Genomic DNA, 26,582 nt, shown 5'->3' with positions numbered 1-26,582 from the left:
ATTCATGGATGAGGGCTGATTGTGCTACATCTCTTAAATGCCTTGAGAATGTGCCCCCTCCACAGAAAGCCACCATGGAATTCACCCAGGACATTTGTGACAAGAATGCTCCCCAACTGGAAGCAAGGGAATTCTGACCTTGCACGCAGAACAGGGATGGTGAGTGGCTACCACAGTGTGGGGAAGATTGGGGGCAGAAAGCGAAATCCATAAAGCCCGCTGCTTTACAAGTAATGGCTCTCTAGGTCGCTTCACACAGCCAGACCTATGGCCTTGTGCTGCCCTGGAGCAAACACTGTGATTCTGAACCTGAGTCTTGACACTCCAGAATCCCATCCTCACTGCTGCTGGTCTTCATCCATCCCCTCACAATTGGCACAGAGCTTCCCCACTGGGACACACAAAGTGTTCCTCACCTTGGGAGGGGAGGGGGTCCCAAGGCCACTGGTGCCTTGCCTGTGACACTCTCAACTGCCACCCTGTCCTAGCCTACCACATGCTCCTTCCCAAGGATATGTAAGAACCCCCACAATCCATCAGAAGCTCAAGGCTGCTCTGGCTGTCAGGATGTGAACACCATCCCTAACTCTGCTTCTTCAACTCCAGCAACTCTGCCCTCCGCTCCTCGATCTCCAAACACGCCCCACCCCGTACAGCAGCTTCCCTACAACCACGCCATTCTGTGTGTCTCCGGCCACAGAAGAGGGCCAATTCATGTGCAGTGCAGAACCTGTCCCTTCCAAGGCTCCCGTGTGTGGAGCACTCACTGGCACCAGGCTCTGCTCCTACCAGTCCTGCAGGGCAAGGGCAAGGCAGATGCTGACTGTGGGGTGGCGTGATGGGGGCCACAGTCCTGCACAGGGAGGTAGGACGGGCCACGCTCCATCCCTGGGAGCTGAGGAAGCCTCTTTTTATCAAAGTCAGATTTCTTCTGCTCAGTTTCCTGGTATCTCACAAAGGCTGGCCACTTCTCAAGTAGACCACGCATTCCCCACAGGGGAGAGCAAAACGTTCGAGTGGTACCTACTGTTGCCAACGTACATGTGTCTGCTTTTGCTGTAACTAGGGACCTAGGTAGGGGTGACACAAATCAGTGACTGAGTCTGGTGAGGACCGTGGTTCACAGAAAGACCAGGGTGATGAGGAGGGGACTGACGGGGAGCGCTTGTCCTGCTGTTGTCATTGGCTGGCGGGCGAGGCGGTTCCAGGCAGGGTAAGGGCCGGCAGCGTCCCCAGCGTCCGTCCACTCCCTGACTGTGACTCGAACCCCAGCTTCACACTCCCCGACTCACTCACACAGGATCCCAGAAGACACAGAACCGCGGCGGCTGCCACTTCTGTCTGCAGCAGAGCGTTTCCCCTCCATCGAAACGTCCGCCCCCCACACGGCAAAAGCAAAACCTCACTCCATGCAACGCTGCCTCGGATTTCTTACCGAAAATGAGTGGTTTGGTAACGTCCCGAAAAATCTCCCAGTGATCCAGTCTTTCTGGAATAAAGCAGAAGAAAACAGAGGAAATTACTTTCATTTCAGCAATGAAACAGGTGCCCACACAGAGCTCCTTCAAGTATAAAAATGTAAATATGAGGCTGTGACTCACCTGTAAAAGTGAATACATTATCATTCTAATGAGATGATCAGAAATTACCCTAAACAAATAATTAAAATGTTTCTCTAGTTATTCATCGCATAATTATTGCCTTAAGAACAACGTGTCGGGCAAATAAAGGGATGGCTTCTGTCCCATTCTGAAAGGAGAGACTCCGAATTTTAATGAGGGGCCTCAAAGCCCTCATGACTATGTATTCTCCCACAACAAAGCCTGACCCCAAGCAGAGCTGGTGCTTCACGACACTTTCAGACCGTGGAGGGTGTGCATGTGGAGGTGGGTGGGGAGTGATGAAAATGAAGGGGGGAAGACGGACCACCTCTCCCTCCCAACGCTCAGGGTCTCAGCCCACCTTCTCCTGGGCGAGACAGCTTCACGAAAAGAATGAGAAAGAGGCCACCAGGTCTCAGACTTCCCTAAGCAGAGGAAGCTGCACAGAAGGCTGACGAGGAAGCTACTGCCAGCAGACTCAGGGGCTTCAAGGCCAGGCCCTTGGGTTGGGTCAGGAATTCAGGGCAAGGGCATTAGAAGGCTACAGGCAGGAAGCCAGGGGTGGAACAGGAGGAGGGGCGTTCATTTGTCTGCAACATCACATCTGAATTCCGCTTCTCCCTCCATGTTGCCTACAGACAGAGAGAGTCACAAAGGGCTGTCTGTGTTCCTTTGCAAAAGGACAGCAATACAGCCTCCTCCCGGGGCGTCAGCTGTTGGGCTGGGCCAGGCTGGGAGCCCTTCACAAGTCGCTGCACTGCTGGACAGTGCAACTGCAATGTGGTCCTGGGGGCTGCAGTCGTAGGGGACAGCCCTGTCCGCTAGGGAAGGGAACGACACAGGCAGACGGTGGCTTCAACTTCATCACAAAGGTTTAGTCTGCACACAGCGTCTTCACTTCGCCAACAAAGCAGCCAGTGGCTCTCACTTCCCAGGCAGACACTCCTAGCAGAGGGTTATAATTACGGAACTTCCTCCACCCAGAATGGCCCAGTGCGGCCACCTCCGGTCCCCAGGTAAAGGACATGACCGGACGTCTCTGAGGAGGCTGAAGATGTTTCCGTGTTGAACAAGGTACCATTAAGAGAACTGCAGAGTAACCTGCCTGCCTCTGCTCTGGGGAAACTGGCCGTCGGCATCGTTGTTCCATTTCTTTCCCAGGGTACAGTGCTCATGTGGCTGTTCGGGGCCTGTTCAGTGAGGCAACGTGGTGATTCACAGATCCTTTGCAAGGAGGCCTCTTTATCGCGCCGCGCATAAAGCATGTCAATCACACACGCTTCCCACCGTGGAGGCTGCGTGGGCTGCTTGCTTCCTGCGTGAACGTCAGCAAATCCCTCCGCACCATCTCCATCAGTTTCACCATGTGTGAAACTGCACAGTAAGAGCTACTTCAAAGGTGGCTGGGAAGGTGAAGCACAAGGAGACCTCTAGAATGTTGCCTGGAAGCACATTAGCATCGAATAGTATCCCTTCCTCACTCCTAAGCTCACCATCTGTCTTCCTAAAACAAGGAATTTCTGGGTGAGTGCAGGAGCTAAAGGTCAGTCCAGCAGCCAGAGCCCTGCACTGGGAGTCTGGGGATGTGGCCTCCACTCCTCACTCAGTTACAGGTTAGCTCTGGGGCCCCAAGCAGATCGGTGGGAAAGGCCTGCCAGCCTTTCCCCTGTCAGCTCCAAGTACCCCAAACCCCAGCTCTGGCAGCCATAACTTGACCAGGAAAGGTGGCAAGAAGAGCCGAGCGACCCGAGCTCACCAGCACGGGCCCAATTCTCCCCAGAAGCCCACCACGTCCTCCCTGCCCCTCCTGGCCCCTCTGGCCCACAGAACTCCCTGCACCACCCCAATCTACCATAGGCCTGGGGAGGTCCGTGTCTGCCCTGGAGTCCAGCTTTTCCTACTTGGTCCTGGCCCTGAAGCACCTCGGGAAACCTGGAGCCTGTCTCAGGATGGCTGCCCAGCCCTGGGAGGCCGGCCCACTGCCCAGCGCCTCCTTCCCGGAGTCTGCAAGTCTCCAGAAAGGCCAGAGCTCCTCCATCTGCATCCCCAGCAGCCCCCCAGGCTTCACACTGACTCCCAACAAAGGCACAGAATCATCGCACCGCCCGGGAGCAGCAGCAGCACCGCACCTTACGTAAGGCCTTTCCATAAGAGGAAGCAGCCACGTCTCTACTCCATTTAGAACGGGTTTGGATGTCTATTTATAGGCATCACACACTCAGCCTTCGCGGAGGGTGGAGGAATCAGGCCTCTGGGTCCCTGTCCACCATCCTCATTTGCATTCTTTCCATGTTTCTCTTCTCTCATTTCCCGGCAGCATCTTCGCTCAAAAGCCAAGTCACCTACCACTTGGACCGAGCACCCCTTCTCATTTTCTCCGGAGAAAAACCTTCCGTTTCTTTTCCACACAGGAGCGCCCTGTCCTCTCCCTCTCCAGGGCCCCTGGCTTGCATTTGCTAAAGCACTGCTGTGTGATTGGAGTGACCTGAAAGGGGAGTCACAGAGGGCTCCCCTGAAAGTCATTCCCAGCTGGTAAGGTCACAACAGCCAGGAAGGCCCTGCGGGCAGCTGGCTCTGAGTCCCCACTGGCCCAGGCACATGTGGGCAGTGGGCTCCGTCCCAAAGGCCAGAAGAACACAGAGGATGAAACACTGCCTGGGAACCCCTGGCTTCTCCCCCTGCCTGGCCGTTCCTGCATCCACCAAGCACATTGCTCCATCCCCTCCAGGGACAGGACCAGGCCACTTCCCCAGTCCCCCTTGGCCACTTGTGATCAGATTGAAAGGCTGGGGCCTGCTCTTCTCCCACCGCTTCTGAAACAACTGAATCCTTCTCAATCTTCAGATTATAAATTAAGTACACAGGTCTCCCCATGAGGTCAAAACACTCCGCTCTCCACATCTGTCCATTCACCAGCCTTTATTTTTGTTTGGAGGCTTTGGAGCTGGTTGATTCTGCAGCCCTGAATCCGAGGGACACACAAAGGAGCTCCCTCCTTCTCCAGGGTACAGGGCCTCCCTGAGCCCCCACCCCTGGGAGCCAGTTCAGGACAGAGGCAGGCCTTGCCTAGAGCCCAGAACCCACAGCAGAACTCGGCCACAGAGAACATGTCCAGTACACAGCCCTCAGATGCCCAACTTCAAACACCACGCATGAGGTTCACTTCTCTCATGAATATTTTGCTGAGGCTGTTGGCATTTGGTTTCAGAACTAATTAATTTTCTCCGAGGATACCACTTCAGCCGCCATCACAGGTTCTGCATTATTCTATGTGCAAATTTCTGGCCGTAAATTGGACTTGTGATCTAACAGAGCCTTTGAAATGCCACGTTTCCAGGGACTCTGGAGTGAGCAGAAATACTAAATATTCCTCAAAGAAGACGATTCATACATTTCCTGATTACCTTTGATTATTGTGTCATAGGGGTAGGTGAGAGGCGGGGAGGTCCAAGATCCAGACGCGATCCTCAGGGCCCCAAGGTGACCCGAATGGTTGGGGAGGGAGCCAGAGAGAGGAAGCCACTTAGATTAAGAGAAACTTCACAGACCCCCAGTAGGGCAGCTCACATGAGCATCCCCTCAAAAGCAGGGACACTGGCCCTGGAGCCAGGCAGGCACATGGGTGGAGGAATGGGTGAAGGAACCCATCTCCCTAAGCATTGTATTTCCTTTTTTCTTTTTTTTTTTTTTTGAGACGGAGTCTCGCTCTGTCACCAGGCTGGAGTGCACAATCTCAGTTCACTGCAACTTCTGCCTCCTGGGTTCAAGCAATTCTCCTGCCTCAGCCTCCCAAGTAGCTTGGACTACAGATGCGCACCACCACGCCCGGCTAATTTTTTTTGTATTTTTAGTAGGGACAGGGTTTCACCATGTTGACCAGGATAGTCTCAATCTCCTGACCTTGTGATCTACCGGCCTCGGCCTCCCAAAGTGCTGGGATTACAGGCGTGAGCCACCACGCCTGGCCTCCCTGAGTGCTGGGATTACAGGTGTGAGCCCCTGCACGCAGCCTCCCTGAGTGCTGGGATTACAGGTGTGAGCCACCATGCCTGGCCTCCCTAAGCATTTTCTTAGCAAAGCTAAGGCAACAATCACAACATCACAGACTCCCAGACCTGGCAGTTGTCCCAGGAAGACACACTCACACTCTTTCCTCTGGCTGGCCCCAGAGCTACGGCTGCACTTCCTAGAGTGAAATGGGGCTGGCACTGGGCACACGGGTTTGGGAATATGATACACTATGCCTCGGCTGTAGAGCACGTGGGATCTGGTGAGCAGTAATAACCTGAAGGCAGTGACACATGAGTTGGCAGGAGGCTCAGGCCACACGGAGCAGAGGCCCTGGGAGGGGTTGAAAGGGGTCTGTGCAGAGCATCATGGTCAGAAGGATGGGGGAAGCATCAGGGTGCATCAAAGATAGAGCATCACCCCAGCGCCAGCTCGACCTGGCTCCTCCTGGTACAAGCCTAACGGCTGAAGCCGGTACCAAAAGGCAGGTACTCCTGGGACTGTAAGCACCATTTTATGAGGGAAAGCTTGGAATGAGGGTTCACACTCATGTGGCCTTGGTGGGCTGGCTGGGCTGCTAGCGAACTTGCCTGCATGGGGCAGCCTCACAGTGGGGCCGAGCGGCTGGCAGACCTCAACACCTGGCAGGTGAGCGCCAGCACAAGGAGGCCGCCTGCGGCCCAGCCCTGCAGCTCAGCCAAGCTGCTCCAAGAGGGAGGCAGTGAGATGGACGGCAGTGTCCCCACAGCTGTGGCTGGAACCCCAGAAAATCCAGGATGGGACTGGGGACACGGGAGATGGATGTACCCTTAAACAAGGAGAGACATTTTCCTGATAGGACACACATGGTCGGTGCTGAGACAGGCAGAGCAAGGCCCTTCCAGGACAAGGAATGGAAATGGGGCCCCAGGAACTACTCCAAGAACTGGCCAAAGACCAGTGACAGTGGGGAGGGAGGGGAGGGCTCAGAGGGGCTCCAGATCCTCAGAGCCAGACAGGGAGAAGGACACCCAGGTTTGGGAGGGAAGGGTGGGAGGGACAGTGACAGTGGGGTGCTCCAGCTTGGGTGGATACCCACGTGCTGTGTACAAATTGAACGTTTAGTCTGGATAACTGAGTCCCTCAGCTGGCTGCAATGTAAAGGACTCCAATGCTATGACTTTATTTATAAACATCAGCATGTATTATTTTTCTCCTGGGCAAGAAGCTGAGCCTTTAGAAAAAGCTCAAACCTCAAGACTCTCTCATTTGTGCAAATGTTTTGTGAACAAACTGGATTTAAAGTTAAGTCTTCAAGAATCTAAGTGCCAAGAACAATTGTTTTGTTTGGGAAGGTGTCTCGTAAACACGGCATTAGAATTACTTGGGAATAAGGTGCAAGCTTCTATCATGAAAAAGCTCTGTTCTTGGAAATTTATCTTAAGTCTAGCGGTGACGGGCCACATGTGACGGGTAACATCCGGCCTCAGGTCCTCACTTCCTACTCCAGATGTGAATTCAGAGACTCTTCATGGGTGATTAGTTCACCCTGTGGGGACCACTTCTTTCAAGGAGACCATAGGAATTCACGCAGCCACCCAGAAGGCAGAGCTGGGGGTGCTGACATAGAGTAGTTCAGCCTGCTTCGAGACTCAGAGATGTTATCTAAAACCGAAGTGGCTTTTAGAGCTCAGAAATCTGCCCTCAGGACAAATGTTCAATCACTTTTTCCACATTTGCTTTTATGTAAAGTTATCTGAGGCTTGCCTAAATAAACCCAGGAGTTCCTTGCAGTGGGATTGAGCTGACTTTTTTGTTTTAAGACAGAGTTTCTGTTGTCCAGGCTGGAATGCAGTGGCTCGATCTGTGCTCACTGCAACCTCTGCCCTCTACCCCTGGTTCAAGCAATTCTCCCACCTCAGCCTCCTGAGTAGCTGGGACTGGAGACTGGGTTTCACCGTGTTGGCCAGGCTGGTCTTGAACTCCTGACCTCATGTGATCCACCCTCCTTGACCTCCCCATGAGCCAGCGCGCCTGGCCAAGCTGACTTCTATGTGGGGTTTTCACTAAACGTGCCCTCTTGCCCTTGGCTGTAACCTTCGGGAAGTCTAACCTTGTGCAGCCCACAGCATGAAGTGGACAGAAACACAGTGCCCTGTGCCCTTCTCAGCAGGGTTCTGACACATCCCCAGTGATTCTCGATATTAAACCGACCCTGTTTGCTGCAATTCCTGCCCACCTTTGGGAAACCAGGCGATGGTGTGACACTGAGGTATTAAAAACTGGAGCTTGGTGCCAAGACAGCCCACGTCCCAGGATGGACCTGGATGCCCACAGCAGGCCACGATGAAGGGGCAGGGAAGGTCTGCAGGCAGCTCAGCCACGTCTGCATCAGACCCCAGGGAGTGCGGGGGGAGAAGAGGGTGTACACAGCCTGCCAAGGCCGCCTCTGCTGGCTTGTCTCCTCATTATTGTTCTCTCTTAAGCAAATGAGGCTTCTATTTTTGCCGTGAGGAGCCTGATGCCTTGCAATTCCCAGGCGTCCCCTGGAGCGGGGCTGGGATTTCGTTTTCCATTCAGGCAGCTGGGGGATGGAAGCAGGGCCACCCAGGAGACTGGGAGCCAGAGTGAAGCAGATCTGCCAATCTTCTCAGACACATCTGAGCTCCAGCTCCGGCCATGGTGACAAGGCCTGTGCGTGCAGCCTGATGTGACCACACACAGGGCCCAGCATACCAAGTTGCCTTAGTCCGTCTCGTGCTTACTACGACAGGCACGAACTGCTTCACCGATACAAACCTGCTCATCCTCCAAGGCCCACCACAGGGAGCCATCATCCCATTCTGCAGATGAGGACACTGAGGCACACACAGATTTAAGCCTAAGGCCACACAGGAAGCACTGGATCCCTGGCCATGTGGCCCCAGAACCCACACTCTTAGCTTCTACATTATGTTAGGAAGAAGAAGAGAAAAAAGGTATTTATGGCACATAAACTCAACAACAGATCAGACTGATCAATAAGAAAACAGAAAAAAGTGGCTGCGCACGGTGGCTCACACCTGTAATCCCAGCACTTTGGGAGGGGGAGGTGGACGAATCACCTGAGGTCAGGGGTTCAAGACCAGACTGGCCAATATGGTGAAACCCCGTTTCTACTAAAAATACAAAAAAAAAAATTAGCCAGGTGTGGTGGTGCACACCTGTAGTCCCAGCTACTCGGGAGGCTGAGGCAGGGGCATCACTTGAACTCGGGAAGCAGAGGTTGCAGTGAGCCACGATCGCGCCATTGCACTCCAGCTTGGGCAACAAGAGCAAAACCCCATCTCAAAAAAAAAAAAAATAAGAAGGAAAATAGAGAAAAGGTGCAAAAGGTATAATCAGTCATTCACAGAATAACAAATATATGAAAAAACCTATATATGAGGAAATAAATATATGGAAAGATGTCAGCCTCACTGGCATGCAGGGAAATGCAAATTAATACTTCATGTAGATAGCACTTTCATTAGACAAAAACGTGAAATGTCTGACAACAGCAGGTGCAGTCAAGAAAAAGAAGAGGAAGCTCATGCACTGCCAGTGGGACCACTCCTGAGGACACCCGCCCTCTCAGGAACAGAATTTAGCTGTTTCGAGTACAATTGAAGATTCTTGTACTCTGTCCCATCGCAATTCCAATCCTTGCTAAATATTCTGACGAATCCAGCTCATGTTCACAGAAAGACAGACACCTGAGTGCTCATGATAGCTTTGTCTGTAGCAGCAAGAATCTGGACACCAGCTAAGCATCCATCAATGGAGAATGACAGATAGCTTTAGGTTTGTGTGATGCAATACCAACACAGCGGTGAGAATGCAGGAAACACAGCCACCTGTCTCACGGGGACGAATCTCACAAACACAATGTTAAGCCAAAAAGACACACTGGCTGGGCGTGGTGGCTCACGCCTGTAATCCCAGCACTTTGTGAGGCCAAGGCAGGCAGCTCACTTGAGGTCAGGGGTTCAAGACCAGCCCGGCCAACTTGGTGAAATCCCTCTCAATTAAAAACACAAAAATGAGCCAGGTGTGGTGGCGCATGCCTGTAATCCCCGCTACTCGAGAGGCTGAGGCAGGAGAATTGCTTGAACCCAGGAGGCAGAGGTTGCCACGAGCTGAGATCATGCCACTGCACTCCAGCCTGGGCAACAGAGGGAGACTCCATCTCAAAAACAAACAAACAAACAAACAAAAAAACCACAAAGGCACACTATGGAAGAAATACAAGTTGATATCACTTACATAATGCTTACAGACAAAATGTAAAACTAACAGGCATAGGCATGCTTATACGTGTACTAAGCTATAAACAAGTACCAAACTTTAACTGTAGTTACCTCTGCGTGAAAGGCAAGATGCAATTGAGGGGTCCAGCTGCAATGCTGTTGTGATGCTTTAGAATATATCCACAGGCTGGGCGCAATGCCTCACACCTGTAATAGCAGCATTTTGCGAGGCTGAGGCAGGCAGAGCACTTGAGGTCAGGAATTCGAGACCAGCCTGGCCAACATAACGAAACCCTGTCTCTATTAAAAATATTCAAATTAGCCAGGTATGGTGGCATGTGCCTGTCAATTCCAGCTACTCAGGAGGCTGAGGCAGGAGAATTGCTTGAACCTGGGAGGCGAAGGTTACAGTGAGTCAAGATTGTGCCACTGCAATCCAGTCTGGGTGACAGAGTGGTGAGACTCCATCTCAACAAAAATAAATATATGTATGTGTGTGTCTGTGTGTGTATGTGTGTGTGCATATATATACACATAGACATATACATTTCCACAAATTCTTTGACATTCCCTTCAAAGAGTGGAACCTAATTCCTCTCTCCTTGAGTGTGGCCTGAATTTAGTGACTTGCTTCTAGTTAAGAGACATAAGCAGAGATGACAGTGTATGACTAATGAGGCCAGGTCATAAAAGGCACAGCAGCTTCCTCGCTACTCTCTCTTGAATCACTCAGGCTGGGGGAAGCCACCTGCCATGCTGTGAGGACACTCAAGCAGCTCTGTGGAAAAGTCTATGCGGCAAAGAACCGAGGCCTCCTGCCAGCCAACAGCCAGGTGAAGTCCATCTTGGAAGCGAATCCTCCTGCCCCAGTCAAGCTTTCCAGTGACCCAGTCCACACCTTTCCCTGCACGAGAACCATCCAACTCAGCTGCTTCCAGATTCCTGGCCCACAGACTGTATGTGAGGTAATAAATGTTTATTATTTTTTTCTTTTTTTTTTGAGACAGAGACTCACTCTTGCTGCCCAGGCTAAAGTGCAGAGACACGATCTTGGCTCACTGCAACCTCCACCTCCTGGGTTCAAGTGATTCTCTTGCCTCAGCCTCCCGAGTAGTTGGGATTACAGGCATGTGCCACCATGCCCAGCTAATTTTTTGCATTTTCAGTAGAGACAGGGTTTCACTATGTTGGCCAAGCTGGTCTCGAACTCCTGACCCCAGGTGATTCATTGGCCTCGGCCTCACAAACTGCTGGGATTACAGGTGTGAGCCATGGCGACCAATCTGTTTCTTTCATTTTTACATAGACATTACTATAACCTGGAGTCATCACAGAAGCTGGTCCATTCCTGCGATCTCCAATTTGGCTTCTCTAGAGCAGGCTGGACACCAGCCCTGCAGGGAGCCATGCCAGGGCCCCCAAGCTTGGGAAGGACACTTGTACTGAAGACATCAACGTGTTCCCAAATTGGTCACAGTGGTCCAACGCCTCTTTCTAGTCTTGCTTTGTCATGACACATTGCTGCTTTATTTTCTTTAGTTCCATCCATATCAACTTATTTTCTAATGAGATTTTAAATAGGACATGAGGACTTTGAGGATCGAATAGAAACCCTCCATTGCCAAAGTAGAAATATATACCATCAGAATATCTTCCCTGTACCAGGCTTAGGATGAAGCTGATAGAGTAAAAGGGTGAACTGAGGGAAAGAAATCAGACTCGTGATAATAAGGTCAAGCTGCTAGATCAAGCCTTGCCTGAACCAGGCATTCTGGACTTTCCAATGACGTGAGAAAAAGTTTATGTTACCATAGGATGGGTACTTTGTTACATTAAATGGCTTAATGGATATGGAAACAGCCCAGTGAGAAATCCTGACTTTATTAGCCCAAAGGGCAACAAAATTACAGCCTAGTGACATTGCACTAAGTCCTGCCTTGTGTCAATATGTTGGACTGAGTTCAATATGGTTTAAAATGAACACAAAATCCTTAAACTCTTTATCAGTATGGGGGGGGAGTCCCCTTTTCCTTATTTTTTGACTAATTTCCACTTTCATTTTACATTCAGGGGATCTATGTGCAGGTTTGTTACCTGGTTATGTTGTGTGATGCGGAGGTTTGGGGCACGATCAATCCCGTCACCCAGGTACCAAGCACAGTACCCAACAGTTAATTTTCAACCCTTGCCCTGCTCTCCACCTCTGCCCCCTAGTAGTCCTGGCATCTAGTGCTGCCGTCTTTATGCCCGAGTACCCGATGTTTGGCTCCCATGTATAAGTGAAAACATGTGTTACGTGGTTTTCTGTTTCTGCGTTAATTTTCTTAGGATAATGGCCTTCCATGCATCCATGTTGCTGTAAAGGACACGATTCTGTTCTTTTCTAGGGCTGCATAGTATTCCATGATGTATGCGTAACACAATTTCTTTATCCAGCCCACTGCTGATGGGTACCTAGGCTGATTCTGCATCTTTGCTCTTGTGAATAGCACTGCAATGAACATAGGAGAGCCTGTGCCTTTTTGGTAGAAGGATTCCTTTTCTTTCGGGTATATACCCAGGAATGGGATTGCTGGGTCAAATGTAGTTGCTTTAAGTCCTTTGAGAAATCTCCAAACTGCTTTCCACAGTGGCTGAGTAGTTTACATTCCTACCAACAGTGTATAAGAGTTCCCTTCTCTGTGGCTTTTTAACTTCTTAATAAAAGCCAGCCTGACTGGTGTGAGATGGTATCTCACTGTGGTACTGATTTGCATTCTTCTAATGATTAGTGATATTGAGCATTTTTTCATATGTTTGATGGGTTCTTATATGTCTTCTGAGAAGTGTCTGTTCATGTCCTTTGCCCATTTTTTAATGAGGTTATTTGGTTTTTGCTTGTTCAATTGTTTAAGTTCCTTTTAGATTTGTGATATTAGACTTTTATTGGATGCATAGTTTGTGAGTATTTTTTTTTTTTTGAGTTGGAGTCTTGCTCTGGTGCCCAGTCTGGAGTGCAGTGGCATGATCTCAGCTTACTGTAACCTCTGCCTCCTGGGTTCAAGTGATTCTCCTGCCTCAGCCTCCCAATTATAGCTGGGACTACAGGCACATGCCACCATACCTGGCTAATTTTTTGTATTTTTAGTAGACACAGGGTTTCATTGTGCTAGCCAGGATGGTCTTGATCCCCTGACCTCATGATCCACCCGCCCGAGCCTCCCAAAATGCTGGGATTACAAGCGTGAGCGACTGCGCCCAGCTGTTGTTGAGTATTTTCTCCCATTCTGTAGGTTATCTGTTTACTCTGGTGATAGTTTCTTTCGCTGTGCAGAAGCTCTTTAGTGAATTAGGTTCCACTTGTTGATTTTTGTTTTTGTTGCAACTACTTTTGAGGACTGAGTCATAAATTCTTTCCCAAGGCCAGTATCCAGAATGGCGTTTCCCAGGTTTTCATCTAAGATGCTCATAGTTTGAGGTCTTACATTTACATCTTTAATCCAACTGAGTTAATGTTTTTATATGGTAAAAGTAGAGGTCCAGTTTCATTCTTCTGCATATGGCTAGCCAGCTATCCCGGCACCATTTATTGAATAGGGAGTCCTCTCCCCATTGCTTATTTTTGTCAGCTTTGTCAAAGGGCAGATGGTTGCAGGTGTGTGGCTTCATTTCTGGGTTCTCTACTTGGTTCCATTGGTCTATGTGTCTGCTTTTGTATCCATCCCATGCTGTTTTGGTTACTGTAGCCTTGTAGTATAGTTTGAAGTTGGGTAATTGATGTCTCTACTTTGTTCTTTTTGCTTAGGATCGCATTGGCAATTTTGGCTCTCTTTTAGTTCCATATGAATTTTAGAATAGTTTGTTCTAGCTCTGTGAAAAATGACCTTGGTAGTTTGATAGGAATAGCACTGAATCTGTCACTAGCTTTGGGCAGTACGGTGATTTTAACAATATTGATTCTTTCAATCCATGGGGATAGAATTTTTTTCCCTTTGTTTGTGTCACGTTTGGTTTCTTTCACCTCCCTGGTTAGCTGCAGTCCTAGGTATTTTTGTGTGTGGCCATTGTAAATGGGACTGTGTTCCCGATTTGGCTCTCAGCTGGTACACTACTGGTGCACAGAAATGCTACTGGTCTTTCGACATTGACATTGTATCCTGAAACTTTACTGAGGTTGTTCATCAGTTACAGGAGCCTTCTGACAAAGTCTTTGGGGTTTTCTAGGTACAGAATCATATCATCAGTGCAGACAGAGAGTTTGCCTTCTTCTCCTCTTTGGAAGCTTTTCATTTCTTTCTCTTGCCTGATTGCTCTGGCAAGGGAAGGTTCACTTTTCAAGTCTTACATGACCAAACTCTGGCAGAAACCAGATTAAACTCAATCAGATCATTTTTGGTTCCCCCAAAACAAGCAGAACAAACCTACATGGTCAGCACTGAACCCACCAAGCGTTTAGCTAAAAGGCACAATTTACATTGAGCATTTCTACACCATTTCCCTCTCTCTTAAAGACAGCTTTGACCCTGGCTCACATTCTTGTGCTTACAGAAAATCTCAAGGCAGCTTTCAAAAAGAAATTTTCTCTTAATTAACCACATAAATAAGCCCTGCTGTGCCGATCAGCCGAGTATGACTGTGTTGGCTTGCTTTTCTCTCTTTTTGTTAATAACTGATGCAAGGACCCCAAAAAATCAGAAAAATAGTCTCTTAACTCCACCGTCTGTCTCATTTTGAACCTGAGCATGAGGACCCAGAGGTAAGTGACCTGCTTAGAGTCACAGCCTAGGCCAAACCTACGGGGTCAGAGAACCCTGGGTCCATCTCACCCCACTTTGGCTGCCCTGCCAAGAGACTGCACGCTCCGCACACAACACCATCTGCTCACACAGGGCCGGGGGCACTCCTTAAGGCCAGAAAGGGACCAGGGGAGAACCTATGCTGGACACAGCACCCTGCCGACACAGATGGAGAGGACCTGACAGGAAGAAACTCTGGACTCCACCTCAAGAGAAGGCTCCAAACAGCTTCATCACCCTGCACCCCCAGGAAAGCCTGCTTGTCCAACAATGACAGGGTCTTGGAACCCCTGCCCCAGATGGGTGGGCAGCAGAGTCCTTTGCTGGATGAATCGAATGGTGTTAGGAGGACCGCACACACTGGCTCAAAACACAACTGAGGCCGGAAGCCGGCTCCAGCAGATAGCATTTGTTCCCACGTGACAGGAGCAGACCAGGACCCAGGAGGACCACCTGATGCTGAGGAATATGGCTTGAGGGACAGAAGAGAATGGCAAGGAGAGGGCTTTGTGTCAAGGCCCAAGAGAAAGAGCCACAGACAGATGAGGAGGGGGACAAAGCGGGAAGGGGAGCCAGAGGTCCAGCCTGTGACTGGGGCGGGCCAGTCAGTGGGTGTGGGTGGACATGGCTGTAGGATGCCTGCTGTGCACCCGGCACAGTGCTCAGGGATCAGCTTGCCTCTAGCACTTCTGGGAAGATGAGCAGGTCACAGCTATTGCCGCAACCCTGGGGACCCACCATAGCCACAGAGAGCAGAAGGGGTCAGACCCACAGGATTTTAAGACCTTCATGTCCCCTGACCTGCCGCGCACAGAGCCCTTTGGATTAATTGAATGCTTTCAGGCCCATTAAGCAGCTCAGGCTGCTTAAAATACTTAATGTGTTTGGAAAAATACAATCCAACTCCTGGTGCGAGCAGAATCCTTTCAACTGCCTGCTGCATTTCAACTTTCACAGAAAGAACGCCGTGTAAAACCTCCTGCAGACCTGGAGAAGAATGTGACACACGATTCCATGCCCTGGGAGGCACCTGCCGGATTACCACGAAGGGACAGGAACTTCATGTCAAGACAACAAACAGAAATCCTCGTGGGTGATTCTGTTGCAGCTCAGAAGCCATTACAATAGGTCTACAATTTAAAGAAAGGTGGGGAAGAAAGACTCCCCCCTTCAGAACATTCACCACCAATGCTCCTGAAAGTGCACTGCAAACCGGCGGCACGGCACAGCAGCCAGACTCGGGAACTCCCTGCTCTTCCTTCTGTCCCACCATTAAAGTCATTCAGCCCCAGTTCTGGGTGTACCACTGGCCTGGGGCAAGCCTCACCCCCTTAGCTCTGGCGGCTTGAAGCTCTACAGAACCCCAGAGCTGAGACCAAAGATCACCAAGGGTACCTTCTCATGTCATCTGTGGCAATGAAAGCAAACACTGCTGTGTGAAGGAGCCAGGCTCACAGATAATACAGCTTATAGCTTCTGCCCTGCAACATGGTAACAGCAAACCGGGAAGTGACACGAATGAGCTGCTGGGTGTCCAGATCTTCCTTTGGCAAATGCCCAAGAGGGACAGGACCCTCATCTTGCAGTGAGAGGGAAGCTGGAAATGGAGAGGGGGATTGAAATTAATCCACCTGAGCCATGGTCCACCAGTCCTCTGCCTAAACCCTCATCACAGCCCTCTGAGACAGACTGTTTTGTTTTTCCCTGTGTCAGCTTTGTACAACAGATACAGCCTATCTGCACACACAGCCTGAGTGGCAGAGCTGGGATTTGAACCAAGGCCTGCCTGAGTACACAGCCCAAACCGTTCTCTACCTTTCAACTGAAGATGGCTGCAGATAGGTATATGGGTCTACCTGCTCCACACCCGACTGTCTGGGAGAGACACAGCAGCCAGTCAGTAGGGTTTTCACTCCTGTGCACTCGGCATTTCTGTGCTAGGCGGTGAGACACCTTCTGGAAAGGCTGTGTCCCTGTCACATCCGGGAGCAGGAAGGTAGGCCCAGAAGTGTACATATCAGGAGGGTGGCTCGCTTTCCCCGAATCCGGAATGTTTCAGGTGGTTGGTGTGCTGGACAGAGGTCACCCAGAGGAACTGGAAGCAGCACCGGGCACCCTAGCAGCTGAGCATGAATGCGTGTGTTCATCTCGCTGGCAGGAGGGCATGGGGCTGTATCACAGCCAATGGAATCAGGAAATTCCCACCTAGGCCAACCCCAGTCATGAGAAACCTCCTTCTAAAATGCTCTCACAGACCAGGAACAAGGCTAGGGAATGACTATGCATTCACTTGGGAAAATCGTGGGGGTAGGTTTCTGCTCAGGGCTGAATGCACTCCTCCCAAATTCAGATGCTGGAGCCTAACCCCTAATGTGATGCTGTTATGATGTGGGGCCTTTGGGAAGAATCAGGTCATGAGGGCGGAGCCCTCACGAATGGGATGAGAAGAAAAGTCATGAGAGAGATGATCTCTCTCTCTCTCTCCCCGATGTGAGAGCACAGGAAGGCGGCAGCCATCTGCAAACCAAGGAGAGAGCCCTCACCAGGGAGCACCAGCCCCCTGATGCTGGACTTCCCAGCCTTCAGAGCTGTAAGGAATGAATCTCTGCTCTTTAACCCAATCTATGATATTTTTGTTATAGCAGCCTGAACTAAGACAGGCTCACATACTCACGAGTATGTGAAGAAGAAAAATGCTTAGAATGGGATCATTTAAAAATCTGGAGACAACAGATGCTGGAGAGGATGTGGAGAAATAGGAACACTTTTACACTATTGGTGGGAGGGTAAATTAGTTCACCCACTAGGGAAGACAGTGTGGCAATTCCTCAAGGACCTAGAAATAGAAATTCCATTTGACCTAGCAATCCTATTACTGGGTATATATCCAAAGGATTACAAATCGTTCTATTACAAAGACACATGCACACGTATGTTCACGGGGGCACTGTTTACAATAGAAAGACCTGGAACCAACCCAAATGCCCATCAATGATAGACTGGACAAGGAAAATGTGGCACATATACACCATGGAATACTATGCAGCCATCAAAAACAATGAGTTCGTGTCCTTTGTAGGGACATAGATGAATCTAGAAACCATCATTCACAGCAAACTGACACAAGAACAGAAAATCAAACACCATATGTTCTCACTCACAGGCAGGTGTTGAACAATGAGAACACATGGACACATGGACGGGAGCATCACACACTGGGGTCTATTGGGGGGCGGGAATAGGAGAGGGACAGCAGTGGGTAGGAAGGTTGGGGAAGGATAACATGGGGAGAAATGCCAGATATAGGTGATAGGGGGATGGAGGCAGCAAACCACATTGCCATGTATGTACCTATGCAACAATCCTGCATGTTCTGCATATGTACCCCAGAACCTAAAGTGCAAAACATATATATATATATATTTTTTTTAAAGACATTAAAGCTTCTCATTAGAAACTTTAACAACAAAAAAAAAACAGAAAAATGGTAGTGTTGAAGGAAGCCAACCAGTGAGGTAAGGTTTACTTCCTCATTGTGAACAAACTTCAAATATTAAGGAAATTTAATTAGTCACTTAAAATCTGGACACTAGTAATGCACTAGAACGAGAAGGTGTTACAGGTGAGTTCTAACAACACTGTGAGGGAAATATCACCTCAGTCTTATGTTAATTGCTCTCCAAAAGAGAAAGGAAAAGATGCTGAATGTTATGGGTCTAATATAATCTGCACACTAAAACCAACGAAAAGGCACAATGAAAGGTAAATTACAGGCCAAGCTCATTCATAAACACAAAACATCCTTCATAAAACAACAGCCAAGTGAACCCAGCAATTCTTAAGAGACATAGCATGATGAAATATGGGTTTATCCCAGGAATGTCAACTTGCTGTGATATTAGAAAAGCAATTATCATAATCACAGAATTCACCACATGAACAGATCATCTCAACTGATGCACAAACACCATTTCATAAAGTTCAACATGCATTCATAATTAAAAGGGGGGGAACTCTTAGCAAATGAGGACCAGAAAGAGACTTCCTTAACAGAGTGAGGATCTAGCACCAGCCCACGGCACACTCCACGCTTCATGGTGGACCATCAGAGATCGCCCTACACGAAGGAGTAAGACAAGAATTTGCAGTACCACTGCTTCTGCTTAACACTGTCCTGCCACTCCTGACCACAGAAATAAGAAAAAAAGAAATTAAAGGATGAAGACTGCAATGGATGGCTCAGATCCAACTGCCATTATATGCAGGAGACATGCTGTCCCCAGAGAAAATCCCCAAGCTCCTCTTCAGACTATTCAGCAAGGTTGCTGGGTATCAGATCAAAACACAAACTCCACAAAGGTCGTTTCCAGAAAGCTGCCACTGGGACTGTAGCCAGAAGTTCATACCTAAGAATCAATTTAACGTAAAAACGGAAGACCTGTATAGAAAAATACTTATTACTTTATGGAAAGACCTAAAAGAGCCCCTATTAGTTTAAGACCTCCGAGTGCCATGAGCAGTTTGGATTTGGGGTATTTTCTTCCAGGTGAATTCAGGAAGGACGCTATGCAGCCAGACAGACCCATGGCATCCTGCTTCCTCCGGGGAAATCTGAACTGTTGCTCCACAGCCTCGCCAACAGAGGGCGCCATCAAACTTTGATTCCCCCCGCCCCCTCCTCACCTATCCTGCCTGTGAGAAATGGTATCTTGTTATAATGCGTATTTCAGAGGAATGAGCTTTGTGATCTAAGTTGCAAGTATTTTCTACAGGTTTCTTACCTGGCTTTTCTGTTTATACTGTCCCTCCCCCCGATACGAAAGCAGGTTTTTTCCCCCGCAATGCAACCAAATTTCTCAATCTTTTCTACATTGCTTTTGGATTCTGAAGCATAATTTTCCCTACCCAGAGGTTATTTTAAAATGTATCCCTGTTTCCTTGTGGTAGTTATTTATTCTGGTAACTATCTACCTATCTAGAGACACTTGAAATGTATGATTGTATATGATGAATGACATCAACAAAATTTTAATCTTTTTCCAAATGCCTATCCAGTTGTCTCAAAACCTTTTTTTTTTTTTTTTGAAATGGAGTTTCGCTCCTGTTACCCAGGCTGGAGTGCAATGGCGCGATCTCAGCTCACCGCAACCTCCGCCTCCTGGGTTCAGGTAATTCTCCTGCCTCAGCCTCCTGAGTAGCTGGGATTACAGGCATGCGCCACCGTGCCCAGCTAATTTTTATATGTTTAGTAGAGACGGGGTTTCACCATGTTGACCAAGATGGTCTCCATCTCTTGACCTCTTTATCCACTGCCTTGGCCTCCCAAAGAGCTGGGATCACAGGCGTGAGCCAGCACGCCTGGCCAAAACCATTTTTAAAGAGTTCTCTCTGCCACTGTTTTATTTAGGAATTTTACATCAATATTACTAAGTGAGACTGGCGTGTGGTTTTCTTACTGAATAATCTTGAGGTTTCTTTTTCTATGACCTGGAATAATTTAAGTAGCATTGAAAGACCTTCCTAGGGAAGTTCCCTTTCTATCCAGGTCTTCACATTTATTTGCAAAGCACAATACAAAAGTGAGCCTTTTTAAAAAACGTTCTATTAATGTTATTATTTCGTGTGTTTGGGGTCTCTCTCCCCTCCAGGATTAGCTTAAGACTTGGTTTTTTCCTATGATACAGTATTTTCTGTACTTATTAGTTTCATTTTTTTCTCATTCCTAAAATTGATGAATTTCCAATCTGACTCTTATTTTTGTCATTCTGCTCTCAGTTTATTTGACTATTGTTATTAACACTTTTAGTTAGATGATAAATTCATTCAATTCTTTGGCTTCATTTCTGAGGTTATAACCACAGCTTTATGTGTATTCCACAGAGTGATACATTTTAATTATCAACAAATTCAAAAAATTATGCACTTGGTTTATATATTTCCTTTCATAAAAACTTATTTAATAGAGTTTAATCTTGTAACTTTTCGAGTGGAGGGGCCTTTATGGTTTCTAATCTTATGATTAATTTTTGGTTTTATTGCATTGTGAGCACAGAATATTGTTTCTATTATTTCCATGTTATGGAACTCACTGAGGTTGTCTTTGTAACCTAATATATGTCAAGTTTCATAAGTGTTCCAAGTACTCTCGAAACAAAGTTGTCTTCCCTATTATCACAGGGCAAAGTCCGGTAATCTGGGGCATGTGTCTTGGTCCCCCTTCCCCAGTCTCAGGCTGAGCTAGGCGGTCACAATGTCCTGGAACTGCGTGTCCCTCCCGTCTCCCTGCCTCCCCTGTGGGTTCCACATCGCAGAGGTGCTGGTGATGTTATGTGAAGCAGGTATAACCACAACTAGTATCTCTTCTCAGCAAATGGCAGCTGTTAGCTGTGACAGCAGCCCTCTCTGTTTCCATGAATGCTTTTGGCCTGACACTAGTTTGGTTGCAGTCAGGATTAAAACTCCCAAGGTCTTTTTCTCTTTTTTTTTTTTTTTTTTTTTGAGGCAGAGTTTCGCTCGTTACCCAGGCTGGAGTGCAATGGCGCAATCTCGCCTCACCGCAACCTCCGCCTCCTGGGTTCAGGAAGTTCTCCTGCCTCAGCCTCCCGAGTAGCTTGAATTACAGGCACACACCACCATGCCCAGCTAATTTTTTGTATTTTTAGTAGAGACGGGGTTTCACCATGTTGACCAGGATGGTCTCGATCTCTTGACCTTGTGATCCACCCGCCTCAGCCTCCCAGTCATTCTTATATACCAATGTTACCACTTTCTTACCTGCAGGGCAATCAATGAGCTGATTCTCTGTTCTTCTTTTTCTCTTTCTACTCCAACTATTATTTTTATTCGTTTTTTTCTATTTTGTCAGAATATGTAACATTTACAGCCATGCCTCCATATTTATCCCTTTCTTTCAGTTGTACATATACAATTTTTTCCGGCATTTTAAAATACTTGTTTAAATGTAAAAATACTACCAGTGCTTTCACCAAAGTTTCCCACATCATCTTTTCATGGGATGAGGCCTGTCCCCTGCTACGTAGCATACATAATGTGGCTAATTTTTAACACTTCCATCCTCTATGTGACAACAGTATTTTCAGGAATTATCACATAATGACCAGTAACAATCACTATTTCCTTGATCAGATCTGTAATTATAAAAACCATGAACCATTTTAAAAGATGAATTTCAGTCTTAATGGTACAGCTCATATTCAGTAAGATATTTCGCGCGTCAACTGGAAGTTGCACTAATCAAACAACTCTCTCTGATCCACCATCTGTGCTGTTTACTCTTCAAATTTTACACACCACTAAAAACCCCTAGTGTTCACACAGAATGACAGAATTGAAGACATCCAAGTTCTGTTTCTTTGTCTTCACCTACTGTGCTTTATCACTGGTTATTCCTAATCTGCTACCAAACAGAGGAATACACAGGGCCGCAGGAGAGGGCCTCAGTGGAGTTTGCATGATTCTGGATTGCTACAAACTTCCTCTCAAAATAAACATGTGGGCTGGGGGTGTGGCTGAAGCCTGTAATCCCAGCACTTTGGGAGGCCAAGGTGGGTGGATCGCTACGTCAGGAGATAGAGACCATCCTGGCCAATATGGCAAAACCCTGTCTCTACTAAAATACAAAAAATTAGCCGGGCATGGTGGTGTGGACCTGTAGTCCCAGCTACTTGGGAAGCTGTGGTGGGGGAACTGCTTGAACCTGGGAAGCAGAGATTTCAGTGAGCCCAGATCAGGCCACTGCACTCCAGCTTGGTGACAGAACAAGACTCCGTCTCAAAAAAATAAAATAAAATGAACATGTGTACCTCAGTCTGCAGATATTAGAGGCTGATTGCATAATTGGGAGTTCTCCAAATTAATTGCCATGTAGAATACAATGTTTATTCAATGTTTATACAATGCTTCCTTTTGCATTTCTTTGGGTATGTAAGATGGTCTAGGCTGGGCGCAGTGGCTCACACCTGTAATCCCAGCACTTTGGGAGGCTGAGTCAGGTAGATCATGAGTAAGGAGATCCAGACCATTCTGGCCAACATAGTGAAACCCCAGCCCTACTAAAAATATAGAAAATTATCCAGGCCTATAAGTGATATAAATATGGTAATTTGAGGTTTACACATATCATTAAAATGCGATTGTAATAAGAAAAATTGCTTAGAAATTAGACCAACAAATTTGGTTTAGGAGGAGTATGTTTTGGCTGACATTGTTGAAAAGTGTTGGATCACAGGGCCAGGCGCAGTGGCTCAAGCCTGTAATCCCAGCACTTTGGGAGGCCGAGGCGGGTGGATCACAAGGTCAAGAGATCAAGACCATCCTGGTCAGCATGGTGAAACCCCGTCTCTACTAAAATTACAAAAAATTAGCTGGGCATGGTGGCACGTGCCTGTAATCCCAGCTACTCAGGAGGCTGAGGCAGGAGAATTGCCTGAACCCAGGAGGCAGAGGTTGCGGTGAGCCGAGATCACGCCATTGCACTCCAGCCTGGGTAACAAGAGCAAAACTCCGTCTCAAAAAAAAAAAAAAAAAAAAAGTGTTGGATCACAGTGACAATAAAAAGCAGACCAACTTTTAGTCAGTTTTATTACTGTTTTTGAATTATCAACAGATGATGAAACTTCTCATTGCCTGCAGCCAGGACAATTAGTGATATTTCTGCTGTCCAGCCTCTGACATATCACTAATTCTAGCAGATTCTTTAAGTGCACCTGGTAGGCACCATATTTTTGTTCCTGAATCACTCAAAGAACCATTCGCTGGGCATAAAATCCTTCACTGTGTTTTCTTTCCTTGAGTTTCTTCAAAGTGTCTTCCCACTGCTGTCTTGCTTTCAATGCTGCTGTTACAAGTCTGAAACTAGACTTTGTAAATAACTTGTAACTTTGTACATCTCTGTAAATTTCCGTAAATAACTTGGTCCTTCTGCCTGGATGCTCTGCTGATATTCTCTTTATCTTTAGAATTTAGTCTTTATAGAGCGTTAAGTGTTGAGTCGACCATTCCTGGAATGGCAGAGGACTATATTTCCATGTACATTTGGGTCTGATTTTATTTTAGGAAAGTTTTCTTGACTTCCAGTTTTAAATTCTTAGTTCTGTTTCATTGCCTTTAGTTCTTCAGGGTCACCAGTTACAGGTAAATTGGATCTCTTTTCAACAGACACTTTGGTTTTGATTTTTTCTATTTCCTTCATTTCTATCCTTACTGTGCTTTCAGTTGTAACTACTATCCCTCTGGGGCACCTTATCATTTACTATTAATTTCAGAGATTATCTTTGACTTTTCTTCATTTGCTTTCCTTAATTAGCTCTCTTTTCATATCTCCCGTTGTTTATCCACTCCCCCAATCTCATTTTATGAAGAGCTGGCTCAGGGTGTTTTTTCACATTTGCAATTGCCTGTTAATTACATTTCATTTGTGCTGTTTTACTCCTTGGCTGTTTTCGGCCAGTATTTTGTTACACATTTTCTATTTCTTTTCCTGTGGTTATATTGTATGATGCTAGGTGCTTAGGTTTATATTAATTGACTTAGACTCCGCAAGCTGATGAATGGAGTCAGAACAGAGAGAGCTGAGGAACACAGCTCAGCCATGCACTCTTCTCTTGCTTCTCTAAAGTACAGTTTAACTAGGAAGAGAGATTTTCTTCCTCTTCCACCTCCCCCTACCCTTAGGGGAGCCCTTCTTTGGGGGATGATTTGTTGTTTTACTAAGTTCCTTATTTTCAGCTAATTCTTCTCTTCCCTTTCACACCAAACCTCCAGGAAACAACTCCCAGGAGCAGAATCTCCCAACCCATGCACTTTCCAAGACTCTCTCTTTTATCCCCTCAAAAGCCAATGCTGGGCCAGGTGCGGTGGGTCACGCCTGTAATCCCAGCACTTTGGGAGGCCAAGGTGGGTGGATCATGAGGTCAAGAGATCGAGACCATCCTGGCCAACATGGTGAAACCCCATCTCTACTAAATACAAAAAAAATTAGCCGGGCATGGTGGCACATGCCTGTAATCCCAGCTACTCGGGTGGCTGAGACAGGAGAATCATTTGAACCTAGGAGGCGGAGGTTGCGGTGAGCAGAGATCGCGCCACTGCACTCCAGCCTGGGTAACAAATGCGAAACTCCGTCTCAAGAAAAAAAAAAAAAAAAAAGAAGCCAATGCTGAATCACATTTCACAAGTCTCTTAGTATCTCCCCAGTGAGGGTGGGACCGGCCCCTGCTGCACTCTCTTATGCCTGGTACTGATGGCTCAGGGCTCTGGCCTGGCCCTGAAACCCTGTCTCCTGGTCTTGGGAGGAAACAGAGGTTTGCTACATTCATTGTCCCCTAGTTGTGGTATAATCGTGGACTATGGGCAACTATATTTTCTTCCTGATTAACTGTATGGTTTTATTTCAGGGGGCTATATGGAGAGATTCTGATTTGGTGGGATCCCCTATATCCAATCATGATTTTAAAAAAATCGCAAGCACAGACAGAAAAGAAATCAAATAAAAACAACTTCTTAACCATTATAAATAGACTAAGACATCACAGGTTGTTGTTGTTTTTTTTTTATAAAACCCTAAGATAATTACTTGTTGAAGAAAAGTGACATGAAATTAAAATAGAAAACACAGTTTACATGGTGAGAGTGAAATGGGCATGCAGATTATTGCCCTGGTGTCCATGTCCTGGGTGTCAGGTGCCGTCTGAGGGGATTCTATCGATTAGGAGACGTCAAGGCACAGCAGCTGATGACATGCATTTGCTGGTAACTCAGGGGACCCAGTGGTGTCTGTGTGCACAGCAGAGAGTGGCCTAAGACTGACAGGCTGGGACTCCCTTTCCTCACTGAGCTACTTAACCGCAGCCTTGGAGTTGGCTTTTTCTTGTCGTTGCTTTTTTTTTTTTTTAATTCAGCAAGAGAAAAAAAAAAATCAGAATGTTCTTATTTTCCCTCATACCATATGAAATTTTCTCAAAGCAGCCTTCCTGGTGACTGTTAGAACTACGAGACACTAGCATGGATTTTCCAGGATACTTTCAGGTGACAAGATCTAACTCTGCTACACAGAAAAAGTAAAGTGTGTTTCCAAAATTGTCCTTTAAAAATAGTCATAGGAGGCTGAGCGTGGTGGCTCACGCCTGTAATCCCAGCACTTTGAGAGGCCGAGGTGGGTGGATCACAAGAGATCGAGACCATCCTGGTTAACATGGTGAAACCCCGTCTCTACTAAAAGTACAAAAAAATTAGCTGGGCATGGTGGTGCGTGCCTGTAATACCAGCTACTCGAGAGGCTGAGTCAGGAGAACTGCCTGAACCCAGGAGGCGGAGGTTGTGGTGAGCCGAGATCATGCCATTGAACTCCAGCCTGGGTAACAAGAGCGAAACTCCGTCTCAAAAAAAATAAAAATAAAAAATAAAAAAGTAGCCGAGCGTGGTGGTGCATGCCTGTAATCCCTGCTACTCAGGAGGCTGAGGCAGGAGAATCGCTTGAACCCACGAGGCGAAGGTTACAGTAAGCCGAGATCATGCCATTGCACTCCAGCCTGGGCAACAAGAGCAAAACTCCATCTCAAAAAAGAAGAAAAGAGTCATAGGAATAATAACAAATTACTATTGTGAATTTTTTTTTTAAAGAAAGGCAGGATCTCACTGTGTTGCCCAAGCTAGTCTCAGACTCCTAACCTCAAGCAATCCTCCTGCCTCAGCCTCCCAAAGGGCTGGGATGACAGACATGAGCCACTGTGCCTGGCCAATTATTTTTATTATAATAATTATGTTATAAATTATTACATAGTATATATCATTTATTAGATCATACATTACATGCTATCTAATGTATAATATTTCACATTGTATAATTCAATGTATATTAACATAAGTTTTGTTTTACAATTTAGAACAATATAATCTATAATAATACATCATAAAACAATCAGGATTCGGAA

General features: G+C 47.3%; 1 protein-coding gene across 46 annotated transcripts in view; it reads right to left on the bottom strand.

Moving 5' to 3' along the window:
- The window catches only part of APBA2 (amyloid beta precursor protein binding family A member 2), a 220,867-nt gene that overhangs the window by 106,409 nt on the left and 87,876 nt on the right, over nucleotides 1-26,582 (bottom strand). For 29 of the 46 annotated variants that reach the window (XM_035306452.3, XM_035306465.3, XM_054258236.2 and 26 more), the window contains one exon: nucleotides 1,436-1,489. The exons of 5 other annotated variants lie outside the window; for them this stretch is intronic. The gene's annotated coding sequence lies outside the window, so the exon portion shown is untranslated. The remainder of the gene's footprint in view (nucleotides 1-1,435; nucleotides 1,490-26,582) is intronic. 12 more of the 46 variants (XM_054258233.2, XM_078375934.1, XM_078375913.1 and 9 more) reach the window with 1 other exon arrangement.

This window comes from Callithrix jacchus, chromosome 6 (assembly GCF_049354715.1).
Source record: "Callithrix jacchus isolate 240 chromosome 6, calJac240_pri, whole genome shotgun sequence".
NCBI lineage: Eukaryota > Metazoa > Chordata > Mammalia > Primates > Cebidae > Callithrix > Callithrix jacchus.
Note: the sequence above shows the minus strand (reverse complement) of the source record. Positions and strands in the feature narration are given on the sequence as shown.